The sequence below is a fragment of the Phascolarctos cinereus genome, unplaced genomic scaffold (genome assembly GCF_003287225.1).
Source record: "Phascolarctos cinereus isolate Bilbo 61053 unplaced genomic scaffold, phaCin_HiC Scaffold_2;HRSCAF=192, whole genome shotgun sequence".
Classification (NCBI taxonomy): Eukaryota; Metazoa; Chordata; class Mammalia; order Diprotodontia; family Phascolarctidae; genus Phascolarctos; species Phascolarctos cinereus.
This window is the reverse complement of record NW_027555625.1, coordinates 357,070,817-357,093,127: the sequence shown is the minus strand read 5'-3', so window position 1 is coordinate 357,093,127 and position 22,311 is coordinate 357,070,817. Positions and strand designations below refer to the sequence as shown.

The following is a 22,311-nucleotide window of genomic DNA, read 5'->3' as shown; positions in this document are numbered from 1 at the left end:
TACCTGTCTGAGGTCATATTTGAACTAAGGTCTTCCTGATTCCTGGCTCAGTTCTCTTATACACTACATCACCTCATTGCCTCTGTAATAACAACTGGATTTATAAAATACTTTAAGGCTTGCAGACAATTTTACATATATTCCCTTTTATCCTCACAAGGACCCTGTGATGTAGCTGCTATTATTTTATCCCCAATTTACAGATGAGGAAACTGAGGCTGAGAGAGAGCAAATGACTATAGCTAGTGAGTGTCTGAGGGCAAGATTTGAACTCAGCTCTTTCCTCACTGCAAATCCAATTCTCTAACCATTTTGCCACCTGCTCGCCTCAGTAATGTCACAAATTTAACTTCTCTCCACATTTAAGATTACTCTTTCACTGTCTCTCAAGATATTAAAGTCTCTGAAATCCTTTTCATAAGAGGTGAAAACAGACACTTCAAGAAAGATCTCTTCACCTATTTCCTCTCTGTCTTCCTCAGTTTCTCTCAAGCTAATATTTTAATAACTTCTCTCACATGACATCTCTCTGTTTCCAGAGGGAGAGGTGACTTCACATCAAGACACCTCCTGACTTTCTGACGCCAGCCTGACTTTCTCCCAACATTCTATCTGAAATCCTAAAGCTTGTGCTAATATCTGAGTTCCTATTTGGCTCATAAAGAGACAGTCTTCTTAGTCACTGTGACAGAGATCTTTGAAATAAGGGTTAAGTTAAAAAAAAATGGGGCACTTAAGTGGCACAGTGGATAGAGCACCAGCCCTGGAGTCAGGAGGACCCCAGTTCAAATCCAGCCTCAGACACTTACTACCTGTGTAACCCTGGGCAAGTCACTTAACCCCAATTGCCTCTAAAGAAATGCAAAATACCATAATCCTTTTTATTGTCCCTAGCTTTCCTATCCAACCTCAAGGCTCATTCTGAACTCTGTCACTCTGGACATTCTTACAATAATGTCACCCTTTTTTGTGTAAATCTTCTGTTACCTCCTCTTCCGAAAATATCTTTAAAATCTAATATGGTCGATAAGTTCCTTGCATATTCACATTGGCCTATGCTATAATTTACATTTTTCCTCCTCTTCAGAATCCTTTCAGTTTGTGTCTTCACAATTTGATTCTTGAGAGTTTCTCACTCTTTCTTAGGCTGATTTTCTCCATAGAATTTTAGTACATGGGAATCCTGTCATATCTTTAATTTTAACCCTTGGAAATCCACTTCCCCAAAATCTAGGGTGCATGTCAGACTCTATGCCTGGTTTTCTTCTTTTCCTCTATCACAAACTCTAGGAGGAAGTAAAGTGATTACTTTCCCTGAAGGTTCTCATCTTTTTTTTTTTTTAAATTAATGATGTCCTTTCAATTGCTGAGAATTAGGTTCAATATAGAATTTTTCCTTGCTGGTTTCTCTACCTTTTGAAGAAGGGAATTATCATTTTGGCAAGTCAAGAAGTTATATACTTGGGCAGCTAGGTGGTGCAGTGGATATAGCACTGGCCCTGGATTCAGGAGGACTTGAGTTAAAATCTGGCCTTAGACACATAACACTAGCTGTGTGACCCTGGGCAAGTCACTTACCCCCATTGCCTAGCCAAAAAAAAAAAAGTTACGTATTACTAGTAGCTTTTGGCAGAGAGAAAGCTTAGATTATGTCTGGATAACTGAAGTCCCCCATGACTACTATATCATGTTTGTGCTTTGTTCCCAGGATTCCTTGCTTGTTTCCTTTTTCTGTCCAAGTGGTCTGTATTATACTACAATGTCAGATAAGCTTTGATTTCTTTCTTCATTGAGATCTGTCCAAATGCTTTCTATCATTGATGTTTCTTCCTTTTGGTTCCTTGATTTTGCATCGTGAGGGGGAAAATCTACAAAGAAGTATATACAATATACTTCTTAATGTACAGCAGTATCCCATGATCTGTTTTCTCTTTCTCATTTCATTTGAATAAAAATGTGAAAATCATGGTCTAGTAATATTCTAGAGCTACCAAACTTCAGTAATAACTATGAGATCAACTTTGACTCCTTGTGTCAGGACTTATAATTCTTTTTGCTCGTCTAAACTTTGGGCATTAGTGTTTAGACATTCAAGACTATGGGAAGGGGAAGACATGAGGAAAGGGGGAAGGCAGCAAGCATTTATTAAGAGCTTGCTATGTGCTGGACACCTACTTGCCTCAGTAATATCACAAATTTAACTTCGAGCCACATTGAGGGTTACTTTTGCACTGTCTCTCAAGATATTACATAAAGTCTCTGAAATCCTCTTCATAAGAGAAAGGTGAAAATAGCTACTTCAAGAAAGATGTCCTCACCTATTTCCTGTCTGTCTTCCTCAGTTTCTCTCAAGCTAACATTTGAATAACTTCTCTCACATGACATCTCTCTGTTTCCAGAGGGAGAGGTAACTTCACATCAAGTCGCCTCCAAATGCCAGCCTGACTTCCTCCCAACATTCTATTTGAAGTCCTAAAGCCTCAGTGATAATATCTGAGTTCCTATTTGGCTCATAAAGAAATTTAAGTGTTTTACAAATTCTCATGGCTTTTACTACTAGCTCTTTTCTTACTTTTTTGCTTCCTTCAAACTTCTAGGTTTCCTAACTGCTATTCTTCTTCCCTCACCATAGCTACTTTTTTTTTTTAAGGCAATTGGGGTTAAGTGACTTGCCCAGGGTCACACAGCTAGTGTCAAGTGTTTGGTCTGAGGCTGGATTTGAACTCAGGTGCTCCTGACTTCAGGGGTGGTGCTCTATCCACTGTGCCACCTAGCCGCCCCTCATAGCTACTTTCAATTGTAACTAATTTGGTGGATATAAATGGGCAGTTTTCTCCCTCCCCTATCCTTAAAAAATAAAAAATAAAAAACTTTTTGGTTACATTTGCAAGACATTCTTACCATTCTTTTATAGATGCTCTCTATTTCCTGGTCGGGAATGTCACTCCTATATTTTCAGTCATAGTCCAGAAATCCAAATCTCATTTTCGGACACCACCTTCTCAGCCAGCTAGCTGTTTACTTCTCACATCAGTTTTTCTCTTCTGAATTCCTGGTGAGAGAAATGATTATTTTTCTATTATATTAATAAGCAATTATTAAGTTAGGATTGGGTTTTTCTTTCTATTTCCTTATTCAGGGACCAGCCCTTGCAGGTCATTCAGTCAGTCTGTGAGGGACATTGCTGATAGATGTGATTGCCCAAATCCTCCAGTTTCATAGTCCTCCATCTTGGGCAGGACCCCACCCAACTAGAAGACCTTACTTCTGTTTAAAGTGTAAACAGAATCCAGTCTAGGTGGGTTTCTGCTCCAAGGAGATGAGCCACTGTTCTTGGAACCCTCCATTAGAATTTAGGGTGACCCAACTAATGAAAGAGAAAACCAACCAGAGCAGTCTGGGTAGAGATGGATTGCTTTGTCCAGATTTCTAGAGGCAGCTGAGCCTCATGATCAAGTCACATTCTCAGCAGGAGGAGCTAAAGACGTTTAGCCCACCTCCTCATTAGTAGGTCCACCCCCTCATTAATTGTTCACCAATCAGGGCTGATTTTCACCTGTCAGAGGCACCGCCTTTTCCAAAGGTATTTAAGCATTCAGGGATCTCTATGGTTTCCTCTTGACGACTGAGAGAGACCACTGACCACCAATTTATTGGTTATTTGCTAGCCTAATTAATAAATTGATTATTAACTGCCCAGAAATTCTGTCACTTGGGCTTTTCATTCGTCACGCTTGTGTGGTGGGAGCAATGTCCTTGCCCCTGTCCCCTATGCATGGCAGACTAGTTTTTCCACAAAAGGTATTAAAATCATCCTTGAGGCTTGGTTGGCTCAGAGAACCAAGCGCTCTGGTTGTTGACAGTACTTCCGGATTGCCCAAAGACGAAATAGCCAGCTGCTTTCTGATGCCTGGTGCCTCGAAGACTGCGACGGGCAGGTTAGGCAAGGCTGCTCAGGGTGATCTCAGTGAGATAATATTTGTAAAGTACTCATCGTAGTGCTTGGCACTGAGTTGCAGCTCCTTCATAATGCTTGTCTGAGCTTCCCCTTTCTCTCCACTGTCCTTGTTAAATGTGCTTCTCCTGCTGTATCTAAGTAAATCTGCTTTTGTTAATTGCTGAATGATCTACAAGTGTCTCATTTTATTCTAGCATAAAACATAAACTACCAGGGAACTGACTGGCCTGAGTCAGGCCCAGCCCAGAACATCTTCCCTTCAATTAACTGCAGTGAGGAAAACATAAACTATACCTTTTATGTCTTCAGTTTCTTGCCCAACACTTTGTAATATGTGGCAATATTTCCTGGGTTCCTTCTGGCACTACTCTTTGTAGCCATGTGAATCACCAGAAGTAGGGAGTAGTCGAGTATTCAGGTCTTGGGAGGTTCTCTATTATCAGGCAAAAGTCTTCTCTTATCAGGCCAAACCAGTAACTGCTTCACTACTCCCTTCTTCCTCTGTTTCTTATTGAATGATCTCTTACCTGGTAGCTTCCTTGCCTTTCCTTTATTATTCTTAGGAAGCCTCTTCATCCCTAACACACCCAGCCCTCTCCTCTCCAGGAAGAGCCGCAAATTAGTTTTTGCTCTCCAAGGTTACAGTTTCCCCTTTCCTTTCCTTCCTCTGCTGTGTGACATTCTTACCCTCCAACCTCCTCGTAAGGGTCAGATTTCCCTTCTGCCATTTCAAAACGATTTTCCCTCTTCCTCAGGCTCCTGAGTAAATTTTTTGCTGTTGTTTGTTTTAAAGGAATGCTTTGTTGTGCCTGATAACAGAGATTGAGTAGCGCTATTCCTTGAGTCCCATCCTTTCTTTTCTAGGAGGGAGACTAGACCACTGCTGATATATAAATAGCAAGCCTCTTGTCTGTCTGCAACAGAAATGTAAACATGGCACATCCAGCTGTCCCTGGAGATTTCTTCCTGCCTTCCTTTCTGAATGAGCTTCCCAGCCTTGTTTTTGAACTACTCGTGGGTGTTTATACCTCACTTTCTAAGCACCTGTTAAGACCTTTATACCTTTTATTGACTCTTAGTAACTTTATAGCCTCACCCTACTTCCTTCTCCTTTCTCCCTAACCTCCTATTTGTTTAACCATTTTGTTTTCTTTATCCATTTATTCTGTGTATTTATATTACTTACCTTGTCTTCCCAGCTAACTCCCTTCTCTTTTTCCTTCTTCAGGGCCTGACTTCTTAGTCCTTTTCTTCCTTCTTATTGAATCCTTCATTAATTTAAAATTGATTAATCCTTTTTCCTTCCACTCAATTTGCCCTTCCACAGATTATTCTCAAGTTCTACCCAATTTTTCCAAATTTCTTCTCCAAATTTAACCTCTGGCCTTCTTCATGAGTCCAAACCTCTCAAAATCACCTTCATGATTTCTTTCTCATTATTCAGCTTCTTATTTGCTCAATCCTTCTCCCTTCTCCCTCTCTTACAAGCTTTGCCCATGGAAACCAGACGCAGAATAAAGAGATGGGGAGGGATGCCATTGCACATAGGGGAGGGCAGAGGTTAGGGAACAATCAGTTGTCTAGTTTGTGAAAGGGGGACTATTTAAAAAAATTTTTTTTTTAGGCAGTTGGGGTTAAGTGACTTGCCCAGGGTCACACAGCTAGCAAGTGTCAAGTGTTTGGTCTGAGACTGGATTTGAACTCAGGTACTCCTGACTTAAGGGCTGGTGCTCTATCCACTGCGCCACCTAGCTGCCTCATGTGAAAAGGAATATTGCACAATAAGATTTGAAAGGCAGATTGGAATCAGGATGTAAAGAGTATTAAAATTCAAGCCTTTTTTTTTTGCATTTTATCCATTGGGAAATATGGAATTGCTGCAAATTTTTGAGCAGGAGACTGAGACTTGTGCATTAAGAAGATTATTTTGGCATCTCTCCAAAGGCCAGTCTAGAGAAGGGAAAGCCTGGAAGCAAAGAGACCAGCTAGGCTAACTATTTCAGTGGTCTACATAGGAAGTGATGAGAATGGTAATAGTATGAGTAGAAAAGATAGAATTCTGGAGGTAAAGTCAACACATGAGTAGATATAAGGGGGCAAAAAAAGGATGGACCCTCAAAGATGGGTCTGAAGCTTCGAATCAGTGTAAGTAGGAAGATGGTGAAGCCATCAGTTAGGGAAAGGATAATGCATTCAATTTTTGACACTTCGAATTTAAGATTCTGCTAGTGCATCCAGGTGGAAAGGTCCAGTGGGCAGGCAGCTGATGAACTGCTGCACCTGCTGGTGGAACTGGAGTTTGGGAGAGACATTAGCCTTGGAGACAGAGCTTTGGGAACCATCTGTATGGAGATAATAGTTGACCTCATGAGAGCAGATGAATTTGCCAAGGAAGCACAGAGGAAGAGAAAAGGGCTCAGAAGACATCCATCCTTAGGGAGTGGGAGGAGGAGGGTAAATCAGAAAAGCTGACTAAGAAGGAATGTTCAGCCAAGTAGGAGGAGAGTCAGAAGGGAGTAGCATCTTGGACAAGGCAAGGAAGGAGAGAGTATTTAGAAAGAAAAGATCACTTATCTGTGTGTGTATGTGTGAGTATATATCTTTGTGTTTTTCCATTTTTATGTTTATGAGGGTGGGGGGGGTCTCTATGTGAGTGTAATAATATCTATTTGTCTGTGGGCATATTTTTGTATTTGAGTATATCTTCTAGGTATTTCTGTATATTTAGTTATGTATGTTTCTCAGTGAGTATGTATATCTCTTTATTACATGTGTATGTACTTCTCTTCCATCACTAATCAGGATGAGATCAAGCTCATTGTTTTAAAAGCCTGTCCCTTATCTGGGTAGGGGAGCACCAACATTAATCCCTGCTCCAGCATGGAGAGATGGCTTTAAAATGTATTGTGTGAAGGGCAGTTCCTGGGTCTAACAATGCATCTGAATACAAGGATAAGCAAACTTGTGTTCTCTCTCTGAGCTCTGGACTATGACCTCTGCCCAGTGGACACCGGAGCTCCGTTGGTAATGGTAGTCTTGTCCTGAGAGGTGATATGGAAGCATCTCCTGCTGGGCTCCCAGCCTCTACTTGGGAACTCCTGATTTCTCAAACTCACAAAATTGCTGCCAGAGCTGGAAAATAGGCTCAAGGAAAGAAACACCAAACAAAAGAGCCAGCCAGGGACTTGAGGTCCGGTTTCAGACTTACCTAGATAACCATATGTTCACAATGCCACGTGCTCTTGTTGTAAACCCCCTTACTGCTGGGTGCAGAGTGCAGAGAAATATCTCCACCATTATGTCCTTGCTGAAAGTCCAAGGGAGACTGGGAGCTAGAGCCAGCTGATCTATTCCAAGACAGAGTACCTGCCTAAAGGAGAGAAGAGCACAGCTCTTGTAACCATAGCGGGGAGATCCCTGTAAAACAATCCATCCTCCATAACTTTCTGTTAATAATTTTCTTTTATACAAACCCCAGGCTGACCTATGTCTTGCCACTGGACTTGACTCTGGAGAAGAGAGTGAGGCTGACGACTTTATACTGCCCTGCCTCACTTAAATCCAATTCACTTGCAAATCACCCTCCTGAAGTCATTGGTGCTCTTTGAAAATGAAGGATGAAGGACAAACAACAACAAGGAATGGGGCTGCTAACATAGGCATTGCTACTTATCTTAGCAAAAGGAAGCTCTTGTCCTTCAGCAAAAGCCAATTCATCCCCAAGGTGCCAGAGCACATGCTCCATGGGACCTCTTCACTACACACTTATCCTCTTTAACCCCCGGGTTCATCCATGAAATCTGATTATTACTTTCTCACAGGATCAAATGAAGAAAAATGGGTGGGAAAGTGTTTAGTAACTTATCTCACTGATTTGATACTTTGACTGGTTAATCTATTTTCATATTCCCTCCATTAATAGATTACAACCCATCTATATATTTTCTTATCCTGAATGATGCTTATCTATATTTTTCTCTAACTTCTCTAGACACTGTATCCAATGTGATGGAGGCCTTCCTTTTGACTATTTTGTGGATGCTAATGCAATATATAGAGTAGTCATCTGCTCTTCTTCATCCTTGTTATATGACCAACACACCTTTTCTTCTGGACAAGTCCTTGTCTTAATATCTCAAATGCAAGTCATTGTTGGAAACGTGCTTGTATCTTGCTTATCCTTACCATTCCTTTTGGTTTCCATTTCCCTTTGGTCACCTACAATTCTAATTTCTGAAATCATGGTGTTCCATGATCCACAGTCATATGGCAACACCAAGATAGCATTTGTGGTTAAAGGATGGACTCTTACGAAAGCAAGTCACTCGGGAAAACCGAAAGTGCTAATTTCCCAACTGTGATCCAGCCAGTCAGGCTCTGCCTAGTTAATCCTGAACCTTACTGGTAATTCTGCAGTGCTGAGATACATGTATCAAGGCACTGAAGGGATGGGCTATCTCCTCTGACTGCATGCCGTCATTGGCATTTGTATGCACTTTGGGTGGTTAGGGAAAGCAAATTCAAAAGACCATGGACTTCATTAAGGAGGCTTTCTAGCAATCTAGGGCTCTGTGAAGAGACCTTAGAGTCCATCTGCTCCAGCCTCTTCATTTTACAGATGGGAAAATTGAGGCTTAGAGAAAAAAACCCAACACCTTTTTGTCCAAGGTCACACAGGTAGAGTGTGGCAGACCTGTGATTCAAACAGGTTCTGACTCCAAACCCAGAGTTCTTTCCACTGTACTATGTTGCTTCCTATTAAGCAATGATAATTTGATTGCTCAAGCCTTAGCCTGACATGGTAGATAGAGGGCCAGGCTGGAAGTCAACATGAGTTCAAGTCCTGTCTATGATACATATTAATTATGTGTCCATGGGCAAGTCAATTAACCTTAGTGCCTTAATCAACTCTCTTAAGACTAGAGACCGCAAAGTTGCTAAAACTGCGCTGGTGAAGAGAGTTTCCCGTAGATAGATCTCCTACACTAATAATAATAGCTAGTATTTATATAATGCTTTACAGTGTGCAAAGCCCTCTTACATATGTGTTTAAGAATTAGATGACTGGAAAGGCAACACAGAAAACCAACTAATAGTCAGGAAGTTTGGGGTTCTAGTTCCACTTCTGACATACTACTGACTGAATGATCCTGAACAGGTAATTTAAACTCTCAGTGATCCAGGCAGGTCTTCAACATTATAAATCACAAAAGAGTTGTGGGTCTGGATTGGTAGAGGGGGTTTCTTACTGGGAGTTCTTTTTGCCAATTAAATCACAGGTCTGGAGCAACAGCAATAATAAAAAGAATTGGAAAACTGCCTTGATTTTAAATGCCTTAAGCTATGGAGCTGGAGTTATAATTAGCAGCTAAGAGTTATCTCTGCTCTCTCCGTCCCATTGCATGTCACTCAACCTCTATGCTATGAGACCCCAAATTGCATGGCCCAATGGGAGAGCTAGTACCCCCAGGGCTGCCAGGTCAGATGACTTAGGCCAGGGGGGCTCAGGGTTACCCAGGTGCCAACAGCTTAATACGATCATCTGCCCTTTCTGGGAAACTGGCCCAACCTGCCAGTGTAGTATGGGTATGGCATCACCCCCTTCCCCAACTCTTCTTCCTCTCTAGATTGGAGGCAGGCTTGCTCACCCCACTGTACTCATGCTGATGGGTTTGGCGTGGCAGGAGGTTTCCATACTGCTGCTACTTACTCATTCTCAGGGTCCTAGGGGTAACCCTGGTATGGAGAAGCTAGACATCTACTACTCACAACTGTAGCTCCTAAGCCCCAACCATTATGCTTCCCATTAAAAAAAAAATCAACTGAGAAAATACCATTAATTCTTAATCATTACGTATTTACTAAACAAGAAGGCAAAAGTAAGAGTAATCATAACAAAACAGTCCACACATAAAACGGAGTCACATGAGCAAGACATTCTCAGAAAAACCTGGAAAGACTTATATGAACTAATGCAAAGTGAAATGAGCAGAACCAGGAGAACATGGTACACAGTTAAAGCAATATTGTATGATGATCTACTGTGAATAATTTGGCCATTCTCAGCAATACAACGATCCAAGACAATTCTGAAGGACTTATGATGAAAGATTGAAGATGCTTTTTCTTTACTGTCTTAATTTTTTTTTGGTCTGTGCTTTCTTTCACAGCATGAGCTACATGGAAATGTGTTTTGCATAACTACACATGTATAACCTATGTCAAATTGCTTGCCTTTTCAAGGTGTTGGGGGGGGGAGGAGGAAAGGGAGGAAGGTAGAGAATTTGGAACTCAAAATTTGAAAAAAAATAGAATGTTAAAATTGTTTTTACATGTAAGGGAAGGAGAATAAAATTCTAAATTTAAAAAACCTGAATCACATTCTCCCCTTAATGCACACAGGGTCTGTAGGAGAAGAGTAGGCACAGACTTAGAGAAACCTAAAAAGGACGCATATGAATAAGTAAGGAAACTTTGCTTGGGACAGCTCACAACTGTGGACTGCAGGCCTTACCTCCTTCATCTCCTTAGGGAATAGTCTTTACCAGGTGCCACCTGCTAGATGAGGATATTCTTTTTCTGGACTTCTCCATTCTCTTTCTGGGAGAAACCACTTCTCTGCTGGCTGCTACCCCAAGCTCACTTGACACAGTGTGAAGCTCTTATAATGAAAGAAGAAAGAAGACCCTCAGACTGGAGTCTGCAGAGCTATTGAGGTCTATTGGACTCTGAGCAGCATTAACTTAGCAAAACAATTCCATTTAGTCTGGCATCTTCAGTGTAATTCAGGTTTCCTTCCTGGGCTTATACCCAGGGTTTATACCCACTTAAGCCATAGGTAGCAATTAGCAATTAAGGGCAGAGCAGCCTAGCTCTTTCCTTTTCCCCACCAGATCTTCAAACAACAAAGGGTTCTTCCAGTCAGATCAGTTCCCAGCAGCAGTTGCAAAATTGGTCTTGGCTGGATTCAGCTTGAAGCAGCTGCTTCTCTCTTCTGATTCAGATCACTCTGCTTGTCTCTTCTGGACTCAGCTTCTATCTTCTGCTCTCAGTGGTTGTTGACTTACCTTCTTCAGTTACTCATTCTAGCCTCTCAGTGATTCCTGCAGGGTCCCCTGGTGTGAAGTGACTCACCTGTGCCGCAGAGTGAGAAATCAGAATTCACATTACTGTTAAACCCAGAACAGATAAGCAATGTTTCATTGCTCCATAGTTACCAAAAAGGTTCTCCATGTCAGGGTTTTCCCAGGCATCACCCTCCAAGTCCACACAATTTGTTGTTCAGCTGTGTCCGCTCTTCATGATTCCATTTAGGGTTTTCTTGGCAAAGATACCGACTCAGTTGCCAAATCTACCTCCATAGCATCTCTTCCATCTGTCCCCCTCTTCACTCATACAGTCACCACCCGAGTTCAAATCAGGTTAACAAACATTTATTAAGTGCCTATTGTGTGCCAGGCACTGTGCTAAGCTCTGGGGGTACAAAGAAAGGCAAAAACAGTTCCAGCTCTCAGGCCACTCATCATCTAATGGGGGAGAAAGCACATAACCATATACAAACAAGATATAGACAGGATAAATTGGAGATAACCTCGGGCCCTCATCATCACTTGCCTACATGCTTACAATTGAGTCCTAATTGGTCTCCCTGATTCAAGTCTTTCCACATTCCAGTTCATACTCTAAATCACTGCCAAGGAACTTAATTAAAGCACAAGTCTGACCATATCACCCACTCCCACCTCCCACACTCCCATAGAGCCCCCTATTACTTCCAGGATCAAATATAAATCCCTCTTTTTTGGGAGACCTTCACAGACTTACCCCAACCTACTTTTCCCCAGGAACGCCATATTCCTTTCAAACGGGCCTTCTTACTCAGACACGATCACCCATCTCCTACCTATGTATTAGAGCTTCTGCTGGCTCTCTCCTCTGACTGCAATGTTCTTTCTCCTCAACTCTGTCTCGAAGAATCTAGTTCCCTCAAGACTCAGTTCAGTTACCAGCTTTTACAAAGTTTTTCCTGATCATAGTTACTAGTCCCTTTCCCACAAAACCACCTTGTAGCTATTTCATGTATACTTACATGTTATATATGTACCTAAACATGTATATATGTACACGTGCATGTGTATGTATATGTATATGTGTGTGTGTGTGTGTTTTTAAGCATGTCCAACTCTTTTTGACCCCATTTGGGGTTTTCTTGGCAAAGATACTGGAATGGTTTGCCATTTCCTTCTCCAGCTCGTTTTACAGAGGAGGAAACTGAGACAAACAGGCTTAAGTGACTTGCCCAAGGTCACATAGCTAGTAAGTATCTAAGGCCAGATTCAAACTCAGGAAGAAGAATCTTCTTCTTGGCTCTAGGCCCATCTATATATCTAGGCAAGTAGGTGGCTCAGTAGATAGAGCCTCAGGCCTGTATGTGTGTATGTGTGTGTATGTATACCTATATCTCACAATATACATATAATATACATATATGTATATAAAATATACACAGCATACACATATAATATATTGTGTATATGTATATGTTATATTGTATATGTATATATGTATATGTGTATGTGTATGTATATTATATATATATATATTTTTCTCCCCAATAGAACATGAAGTTTGTGTGACAGAGACTGTTTCAGTTTTGTATGTCAGGTACCCAATAAATACTGGTAGATTGATTGACCTATACCATATGACTTCTCTGTCACACAGTAAAAACTTCTCCAATTTCTGTTTAATGTTTTTCTAGGATAAATGGTTTTACTCATTATTTGCTGCCTATGATGGTCTTTTGTGTAATGAGTCTCTGGTAGGAAGAGGCTAAGCTATGGAGTTCAGCTAAGGGCTACCTTCCCCCTGGAGAGAGACCAGAGAGTGCCTTTTGTTCTGAAGCCAGACTTGTACTGCTAGACTAGAGATATTTGAAAGGTGGAAGATAGATAGAATATTAACCCAAGGCTCCTCTTGGAGACTAGAAGGTAGATTACCCAGCCTCGGCAGTCCTGGACCATGCCTCCTCCAACCCCAGGTGTGCTGCTGGTGGTGCCACCTGGGCCCTCCTCTGTTCTTAGCTTTGAGCAGCATTTCTATGTATTAATGCAGCCACCAACTACATCTAACCTTATAGTGATAATCATAACTATTTAATATACATAGCACTTTGTAGCTTTCCTCATAGTAATTTATACAGCAAATGGTTCAATTATTATTACTCTCAGGGTAGGTAGGTGGCACAGTGGATAGAGCAGCGGACCTAGAGTCAGGAAGACCTGCGTTCCAATGTGACCTCAGACACTTAGTAGCTCTGTGACCCTGGGCAAGTCACTTGACCCTGTTTGCCTCAGTTTCTTTATCTACAAAATGAGCTGGAGAAGGAAATGGCAAACTGCGCCAGTATCTTTGCCAAGAAAACCCAAATAGGGTCATGAAGAAAACCCAAATAGGGACATGACTGAACAACAGCAGAACATTGTTACTCTCATTCTACCGATCTGACAGCCGAGGCTTAGAGAGGTAGCATAGGTGACAAGGCCGTATAGCAAGTGGAAGAGCATTGACTTCAGGTCCTTTGCCTCTGTGACCAGTTCCTATTTCTCTGCCATATTGCCTCTTGATAAAGTAAGGTAGTTGAACCAGCTGATGTTGCTTCTTTCAGTATCTGAAACGGTCTTTTTGTGTCGATCTATAAACCCTATTTCCCAATAATATTAAGATTTCCTTCTGAAATATTAGGATTTCCTTCTGAAGGGAGAATTACCTTCCTGTTCCTTTCCAGCATCTCACTTCTGGGAGGTTCCATCCAGTAAGAAATTCCTTCTGTGTCCAGCTTGGAAACTGACATCTCCAGACCTTGGGTGGGCATCTTCTACAACCTTCTGCTTATATGGGGACTCTTGGCCCTCTGCCCCCACAACCAACTTATAAATTCAGAGTCTAACTTCAGAGAAACTCTGCTGGTCCCACAGGGCTGAGGGGCTTCAGCACTCCCTTCTCCATTCATGGGGCCCCTCTACTCTGGATCTAGGTATTTGGTTGGACCAGGTTCAGGCCTGGGGGAGTCTGCTCCTAAACAGAGTCATTAGGCTCCCCTTTCTCACACTCATCAGCTCATTAAAACCCTTCCCTGGAATCCTGGGGATAAATTATTTGAAGCTTAGATGTTGGCTCAAGTCCAGGGATTCCCCAAAAAAGGGGAAAGAAAAAGGTACTTAGTAAATATGAATATCAATCAGGTACGGTACAGGTAATTTATTCCTACACGCAACATACAGGACTCACAGCATGCATTAATGGAAAGAATGACTTAAATGGGATTAAGTAACTTAACTTATAACTACTGTTACAATCTGTTGGGAGGCTGATCCTTAAACCTCATCAGAACAAAAAGTAGTTTGTAGGGCTGCTAATTAGGCATTTTACATTTCCCTTCAGCTTTTCACTGTCCAAGTAATTTTCAGGACATGTTTGCCAGCACAGCACCTAGACTTGGGCCCATCTTCGCTGTTCTCTTCCACAGGGACTACCCTTGCTTCCAACCAGCTCCAACCCAAAGTGATCCACAGAGCCTCTGGACCGGGGATGGCAAACCTGTGGCCTCAAGGCCACCTGTGGCCCTCTAGGTCCTCAAGTGCTGCCCTTCAGCTGAATCCAAACTTCACAGAACAAATCCCTTACTCTGGACCATGCCACTTCACAAGGACTCCTCCAAGTCTAAACACATGTGCCCTGAGAATGAATTTCAATCAACTACTCAGAAAGGAAACACAAAACAGAAAAGGAAGCCTACAGGGCCAGGTTCAAGCCTGCTTAATTCAGTCCATACTCCTTGCAGAAGCAGTGTTGAGCTGGAGGGAAAGGGTGCCACCCAACACCCCACCTCCCTTCACTGGGGGCCTAGAGACAGTTCCTTAACCTGCTAAATGGTGGTTAAAGCAAGAGGCCAGGCCAGAAACTGCTCTTCTCTTAAGTTTTTTGGAGTGGGGAGAGGCCTAAAGGACTACTCAGGCTTGTCATGTCATGCCAAAATGCCACATCCTCCCAGGGCTGGGCCATCACCTAACCAGAAGCAAGCCTCAGAGTACCGACATGGTAGATTGGAACCAGCGTGCACCATTGGATGTCTCTGCTAGAACAGTGTAATGAGAATTGGGCATATGTATAGACTTCATCAGTATGCTAAGTTGGAAGATGAAAGGGAACTCCTTCCAGGGAAACCAGGATGACGTGTGAGAGACGTGCACGTATGGAATATCTGTAACAGGTTCCAGTTGGCTTAGAATCTTTTTCCCTTGCCCAAATAGTGTGTTCAAAAGGGCCTGCCACAGTTCTTGCTGTCTTTCTTTGCTATATTAGAGTCTGAGGGAGCAAAGTGATTCTTGATCATGGTATATGAGACCATGTGGTTAGGAAAGAGGGCCTTCTTGCCTCCTCTCTCCCTAAGGCCATATGGTTCCCCTAAAAACAGTGTTCTTAGCCTTTTTGTTTATTCTTTTTTCTTTCTGGGTACAGGGGATGGAGTCTCCTGCATAGGTATCTTGGAGTCTAGGAATCCAGGTAGAATATTGCAGCTAGGCTGGTATTGATGCCCTGAGGAGCACAGGGCCAGGACTCCAGCCCAGCAGAAGCTCACAGAGATGCTGCCTTTGGATGTGAACTTAGTGGGACCACTGCTATGTACGGCCTGACCTAAGTTTTGAACCTAATCTCTTCCCCGCCATAAGATTGAGATGTATGTGTGGGGATTGAGGGGGGTGGGCAGGGAATTACGTCCTCAGGTTTTGACAGGTTTGTATTTTGTCCTGGCCATGTCTTTGAAGTAAATATCTCTTTGTAAAAGCTACCTAGTATTGAATGGTTTATTGGAACTGGCCCCGTTATAAATGGACAAAGCATAGCTAAAGCTGAAGCTGAAAAGAGTAGAAAAAGAGATACATCAACCCCTTTGGGATAGCAGAGAACTGGAGAGGTGTGATGTAATAGGCCTGTCCCTGAGAGAGTGAAGCTAGAGCTTCTGTATCTGTCACCGAAGTATTCAAAGCCCAAACAGAGGTAATTGATCAATTGATCATTGATCAAAGAATGTCAAAACTGGAAGGAATTTCAGAACCTATATGAAAGATAAGATAAGACCTGGGTCAGCTAGGTGATGTGATGAATAGAGTTCTGGGCCTGGAGTCAGGAAGATCTGAGTTCAAATCTGGCCTCATAAACTTACCGTTCGACCCTGGGCAAGTCACTCAACCCTGTTTGCCTCAGTTTCTTCACCTGCAAAATGAGCTGGAGAAGGAAATGGCAAACTCACTTCAATATCTTTCCCCCAAAAAGAAAAAAAAAACCAAATGGGGTCACAAAGAGTGGGACACAACTGAACGACAGCAACGAGAGAAGACCTAGAACACAGAGTATCACATCTGGAACATTATGGAATATTAGAAGTGGTAGAAAGGACTTTAGAATCATAGAACAAGAGAATGTTAGGGCAAGAAGGAGCCTTAGAGACCCATCGAGTATTAGTCCAACCCTTTCATTTTATACAGAGGTTGAAGTCCAGAGAAAGGAAGTGGTTTTTCCATCATCAAACAGGTACTAGGTAACAGAGCCTAGATTTGAACCCTGGTCACTAGATAAATAGACAGACAGACAGACAGACAAACAGATAGATTATTCACTAAGGCATTTACAATGTGCCAGGTATTGTGCCAAGTGCTGGGGACACAAAAACAAGCAAAAAAGATGGTCCTTATCCTCCAGAAACTTGTGTTCTTTTTCCTTTTTATTATTTGTTTATTTGACAGAAAAAAAATTGGGGCTGCTTAATAAATGTTTATTGACTATTCACTGTAACTTACATTAGACATTACATTCTTTTAAAAAATTTATTAGAAGCTTATATTCTTTTTTTTTTTAGGCAATTGGGATTAAATGACTTGCCCAGGGTCATACAGAGAAGCTTATATTCTAATGTGGGAGAAGGTAATATTTATAAGGGAGCTGGAAAGCAGGAGAGGAGGAGAGAAGGATCCATGTGCAGGATACAGCAGCAGGTGAAAAGGTACAAATGACCAGCTATGAAGCCAGAAGACTGATTATGAAGCATATTTCCTGCCCCTTGGCAAAGAAATGATTGCCTAGCAGGCAACAAAGATCGAGACATGCATTTTGTGATGCAACCAATTATATTTTGTTACTATAGTTATTTGTTACAAGGAAGGGCTTTTATTTTGGTAATGAGGAGAATTATGGGAAGAAAGGAGGTAGTGATAATGATGCCAAAACAGAAGAAAAGAAGAATGTCAAGGAAATATTTTTAAAATACACAGAACAGAGCGGAAGGAAGTTCAAAAGATAACATAGACAAGCAGGGAAGTATTGGTGTTACTGTGAAAAGTTATTATTTACTTCTAAAAAATAAGTTGCATATAATAGAGATTTCATGTACAATCTTCTTTTTCTGTCTTTCTTTGTATATAGAAATTTTCTTGTTTGTTGGTATTTGTCAAATTCATAATTAAAAAACATTTTTGAAAATATTAACAAACTGGGAGGCATAGCTAACATGCTGGATGATGGAATTTGTATACAAAGAGATCTTGACAGGCTAGGAGACTGGGCTAAATAAATCTAATTAGATGAAATTTAATAGGGATAAATGGACAAATTTACACTTGAGTTTGAAAAAAAAACCACTTCACAAGTACATGATAGAGTAATCAAGTTATATAATATTTTGAAAAAGACCTAGGGATGCCAACCCAAGAATGAACAATGTGATGTGGAAGTTTTTTTAAAAAAAACTAGTATCTTTTTAAATGAGATATGATGACTCAGGGAAGGATAGTCCTGACAAAGGGCAACAAAGATGGTGAAAGGTCTTGAGACATGCTGTGTGAAAAATGGCTTAAGGAACTGGGGATGGTTCAGTGGAATTGGTGAATTAGGTGAATAGAGTGTTGGGCCTGAGGTCAGGGAGGCTTGAGTTTAAATATGGCCTCATATACTTACTAGCTGTGTGACCCCAGGCAAGTCACTTAACCCCTATCTGCCTCAGTTTCCTCCACTGTAAAATGGGAATAGCACCGGCCTTATAGGATTGTTGTGAAGGTCAAACGAGATCGTATTTGTAAAGTGCTTATCACAAAGTGTGGCACAAAATAGTACTTAATAAATGCTGTCCCCTTTCTCATAAAGAATAGAAGATTTTGGGAGGACACGATAACCATTTTTGAATATTTGAAGGGTTCCATGGAAGAAGGATCGGATTTGGTCTTTGAGGACAAAATCAGGAGCCATGGATAGAAGTTGCCATGAAACACATTCCACCTCAATGCAAGGAAAACTCCTGAGAAATTAGATCTACCCCAAAGTGGAATGGGAGATAGTGAGAAGACCTTATTGGAAGTTTTTAAGTAGATGACCACTAAGTTCATCAGGTCAGGTTGGACTAAATAACCCCAGAGCCTCAGAGGTCAGGGCCTTCAGCTCTAAGATGCCATAACATAGTACCCCCCAACCCCTCATCATGTCCTAATTTGCCTTACATGCATCAGGGTGTGATCCTATTCACCCTACTGACCTGTGACTTACTTGATCGTAAAGGTGCTCTTGTGTGGTTTTATATCTCCCAGAGCCCGGAGCATAATGCCCTATACAATAGCACCAGCATAGTATGTCATTATTAACTTCCACAACTGAGCCCCTCAAATGAAGAATCTTAGGACTGTAGACTATCAGAGCTGGGAGCATTTTTAGAGAAAAGTCCAACCAGCTTGGAAGCCAAGAAGACCCAGGTTCAAGTCTCACCTCTGACACATGTTATCTGTGTTGACCTTTTCTCAGAATCCAGGCAGAGAACATGCTAATCTGCTTTGGTAGAGTGAGTTTCCTCACCTGGGAGTTGCCTCTAGCAATGAAATACTGTTCCAATACCTATCCCTTTTAAGTTTGCCGGGCACAATGCTGTGAACTGGGGGTACAAAGGCAAAAATTAAACAGCCCCTGTCCTTAGGGAGCTTACATTCTACAGGCATGCTTCAGAAATATTGTGGGTTCAGTTCCAGACCACCACAATAAAGCAGGTATTGCTTTAATAAAGTGAGTCACACAGATTTTTTTGGTTTGCCAGTGCATATGAAAGTTATGTTTACAGTGTACTGTAGTCTATTAAATGGGCAATAGTATATCCAAAAAAAATGTGCATACTTCAATTAAAAAATACTTTACTGCAAAAAAAAAAATGCTAACCATCATCTGAGTCTCCAGTGAGTCATAATCATTTTGCTGGTAGAAGGTCTTGCCTCAATGTTGATGGCTGCTAACTGATCAGGATGGGGGCTGCTGAAGGTTGGGATGGCTGTGGCAATTTCTTAAAATAAGACAACAATGAAGTTTGCCCATCTATGGACTCTTCCTTTCACTTTAACACTTAGAGGCCAATATAGGGTTATTAATTGGCCTAATTTCAATATTATTATGTCTCAGGGAATAAGGAGGCCCAAGGAGGAGGATAGAGGCTGTGATAGCTGATCAGCAGAGCAGCCAGAACACACACATTTGTGGATTAAGTTTGCCATCTTATATGGGTGCAGTTTGTGGGTGGTACCCCAAAACAATTACAATAGTAACGTCAAAAATCTCTGTTCACAGATCATCATAGCAGATATAATGAAAAAGTTTGAAACACTGCGAGAATTATCAAAATGTGACACAGAGGCAGGATGTGAGCACATGCTGTTGGAAAAATGGTGCCCAGAGACTTGCTCAACGAGGGGCTTTCACAAACCCTCGATTTGTAAAAATGCAATATCTGTGAAGGGCAATAAAGTGATGTGCAATAAAATAAGGTACAGCTGCACAGATGTCTTACATCACTCATCTAGTCCAGTCTTCTCAGCCTGGAGAGGGGTTAGGGATTTGTTGTTGCCTGAAGAGGACCTGGATTTGAATTGCAGGAGCAGCAGGAGCAGAAGCATAATATTGCTAGGGTGATGGAAGGTTAAATGGAGGATCTTGGGTTTCCAGCACCAAGAGGAAACTCCAGCAAAATCCCTGTTAAAGGGACATCTCTCCAGCATCACTGACTCAATCCAGAGGGAGGCTTAAGGAAGCCTATAAATGCAGTTCCTTTTATTCAGGATGCCCTTAGGTATGCAAGCTAGAAAGTCATAGGTTTCATAGGAAGTTACAAAGAGAGAGAGAGAGAGAGAGAGAGGTGAAAAAGAGAAAGAGGGAGAGAGAGGTGAAAAAGAGAAAGAGGGAGAGAGAGGTGAAAAAGAGAAAGAGGAGAGAGAGAGAGAGAGAGAGAGAGAGAGAGAGAGAGAGAGAGAGAGGAGGGAGATAGAGGAGAGAAAGAAAAAAGGGGGACAGAGGGGAAGGAGAAAGGGAAAAGGAAGGGAGAGAGGGAGGGAATGGAGAGAGAGAGGTGAAAAAGGGAAAGAGGGAGAGAGAGAGAGGAGGGAGATAGAGGAGAGAAAGAAAAGGGGGACAGAGGGGAAGGAGAAAGGGAAAAGGAAGGGAGAGAGGGAGGGAATGGAGAGAGAGAGGTGAAAAAGGGAAAGAGGGAGAGAGAGAGAGGAGGGAGATAGAGGAGAGAAAGAAAAAAGGGGGACAGAGGGGAAGGAGAAAGGGAAAAGGAAGGGAGAGAGGGAGAGAATGGAGAGAGAAAGAGAGAGAGAGAGAGAGAGAGAGAGAGAGAGAGAGAGAGAGAGAGAGAGAGAGAGAGAGAGAGAGGAGGGAGATAGAGAGAGGAAGAGAGAAAGAAAAAAGGGGACAGAGGGGAAGGAGAAAGGGAAAAGAAAGGGAGAGGGGGAGGGAATGGAGAGAGAGAGTGCCTTTATTCACCCTGTTTTCCACAGATTCCCTGTCTCATACACTTGCCAAATTCATCCAGCACTTTAGAGGTGGAGCCAGGACTAGAGAGCCCAGCTCCCGACTCTCAGGAAAGCAGCATGCATTGGAGAGAGCAGACTGAAGTGAGAGGGTTTGGGCCTGCTTCCCAGCTTTGCTATTTACCACGTGTCTGACCTTGAGCAAGTCTTCTCTGGGCCTCAGTTTTCTCACTTGTAAAACTAGGGCTTAGGACTAAATCACCCTTGAGCTCCCTTCCAACTCCCAAGTCTTTGATCCCATGATCCAGCTCAGAATGGCCTGCCCCCTCCTCCACCCCACCCCACCCTCGGGCTCAGGGCAGCAGGTAATTGTGACTTTCTGGGCGTGGCTCAGGCAATGACTCAGTATTTGAGCTCCTGCTTGGAACCTGGGAAAATGAGTTGCTTGTTCGTCAGTGCCTAGACAGTCGCCCACACCCCTGGAGGCCTTGGGAGCGCTTCCTCTGGGGATGTGCGCAGCTGCCAACAGCAGGCTTTGACTGCAAGGAACCTGGGCCAGTGGTCTGGAAACCTGACTTGGCCACACCCACAGTTTCAGAGCATCCCCTGGGCTTCCGAGCACCAGCATGTCCTTTCTATGAGGCATTTAGAATTTGGGGACATTGAGGGCTTAAAAAACAAAGGGCCAGTTTCCTTAGCCTACTGAGCTCCGTCATAGCTTTACTGAGTGTTAGATCTTTGAGGGGCCTTTAGAAGTAGACAACCTAGAAGGGCAGGAAGAGGCCTGATAGAATGGTAGAATATAAAATGTCCGGGGGGGGGGGGGAAGCAGTGCTGCCTGGCAGAGCTAGAATGTAGAATTTGGGGGCTGGGATCATTAGTCTAATGACCTTGTTTTACAGATGGGGAAACCAAGGCCCAGAAAAGGCAAAAGGCGTGTGCATGGTAACAAAATGAGTTAGTGGCAGAGGTGGTAATTGAATCCAGGTGTCCTGATTCCCAGCCCAGGGCATTTTAATTTGCATTCCCTGAGCTCCTATGAGTCACATGGTAGGAGGAGATGTCTTGGAACTTCTCTGGGAGTGAAGCATTTTTCCTCCAGTTAAAATGCTATGAGATGAGTTTGAAAAGAAGATAAAAAATATTGTATAAAAGTCAAAGTATCATTATGGCTAAAAATGGGCTGTAGGAAATCCACCTCCAGATAACTGCAAGCTGGGGTATTATTGCAGGGTACTGACTTGGCAAAGCTTGCTGGTGGGTGGCATGCCCGGGCAGCCTGAAGCCCTTAGGTCACATTAGCTGCCGAAGTTGGAAGTGTTCCAGGGAAACAGGCCATCTCTCTCTTTGACCAATCGTTATGCTGCAGGGGACCGGCAAGAGGTCCCTGTCTCTTGGAGAGTACTTGTTAGATATCCAGACCTGCTCTGGCCACACTGTCCCTATTAGAACAGCAGACCCAGGATGTGTGTGTAGAAGACCACTCATTTAGGAAGAGGACTTAATGGGGGGGGGGCC

General features: G+C 42.5%; 1 long non-coding RNA gene across 2 annotated transcripts in view; it reads right to left on the bottom strand.

Moving 5' to 3' along the window:
* LOC110197353 (uncharacterized) overlaps positions 1-21,106 on the bottom strand; it is a 29,593-nt gene extending 8,487 nt beyond the window's left edge. The window contains exons 1-3 of one of the 2 annotated variants that reach the window (XR_002321464.2): positions 20,990-21,106; positions 7,167-7,328; positions 2,902-3,052 (exon numbers count right to left, since the gene is read on the bottom strand). This is a non-coding gene — a long non-coding RNA (uncharacterized LOC110197353). Of the gene's footprint in view, positions 1-2,901; positions 3,053-7,166; positions 7,329-10,472; positions 10,813-20,989 lie in introns of those variants that run through there. The other variant, XR_002321463.2, reaches the window with a different exon arrangement.
* Between the last annotated feature and the right edge of the window lie 1,205 nt (positions 21,107-22,311).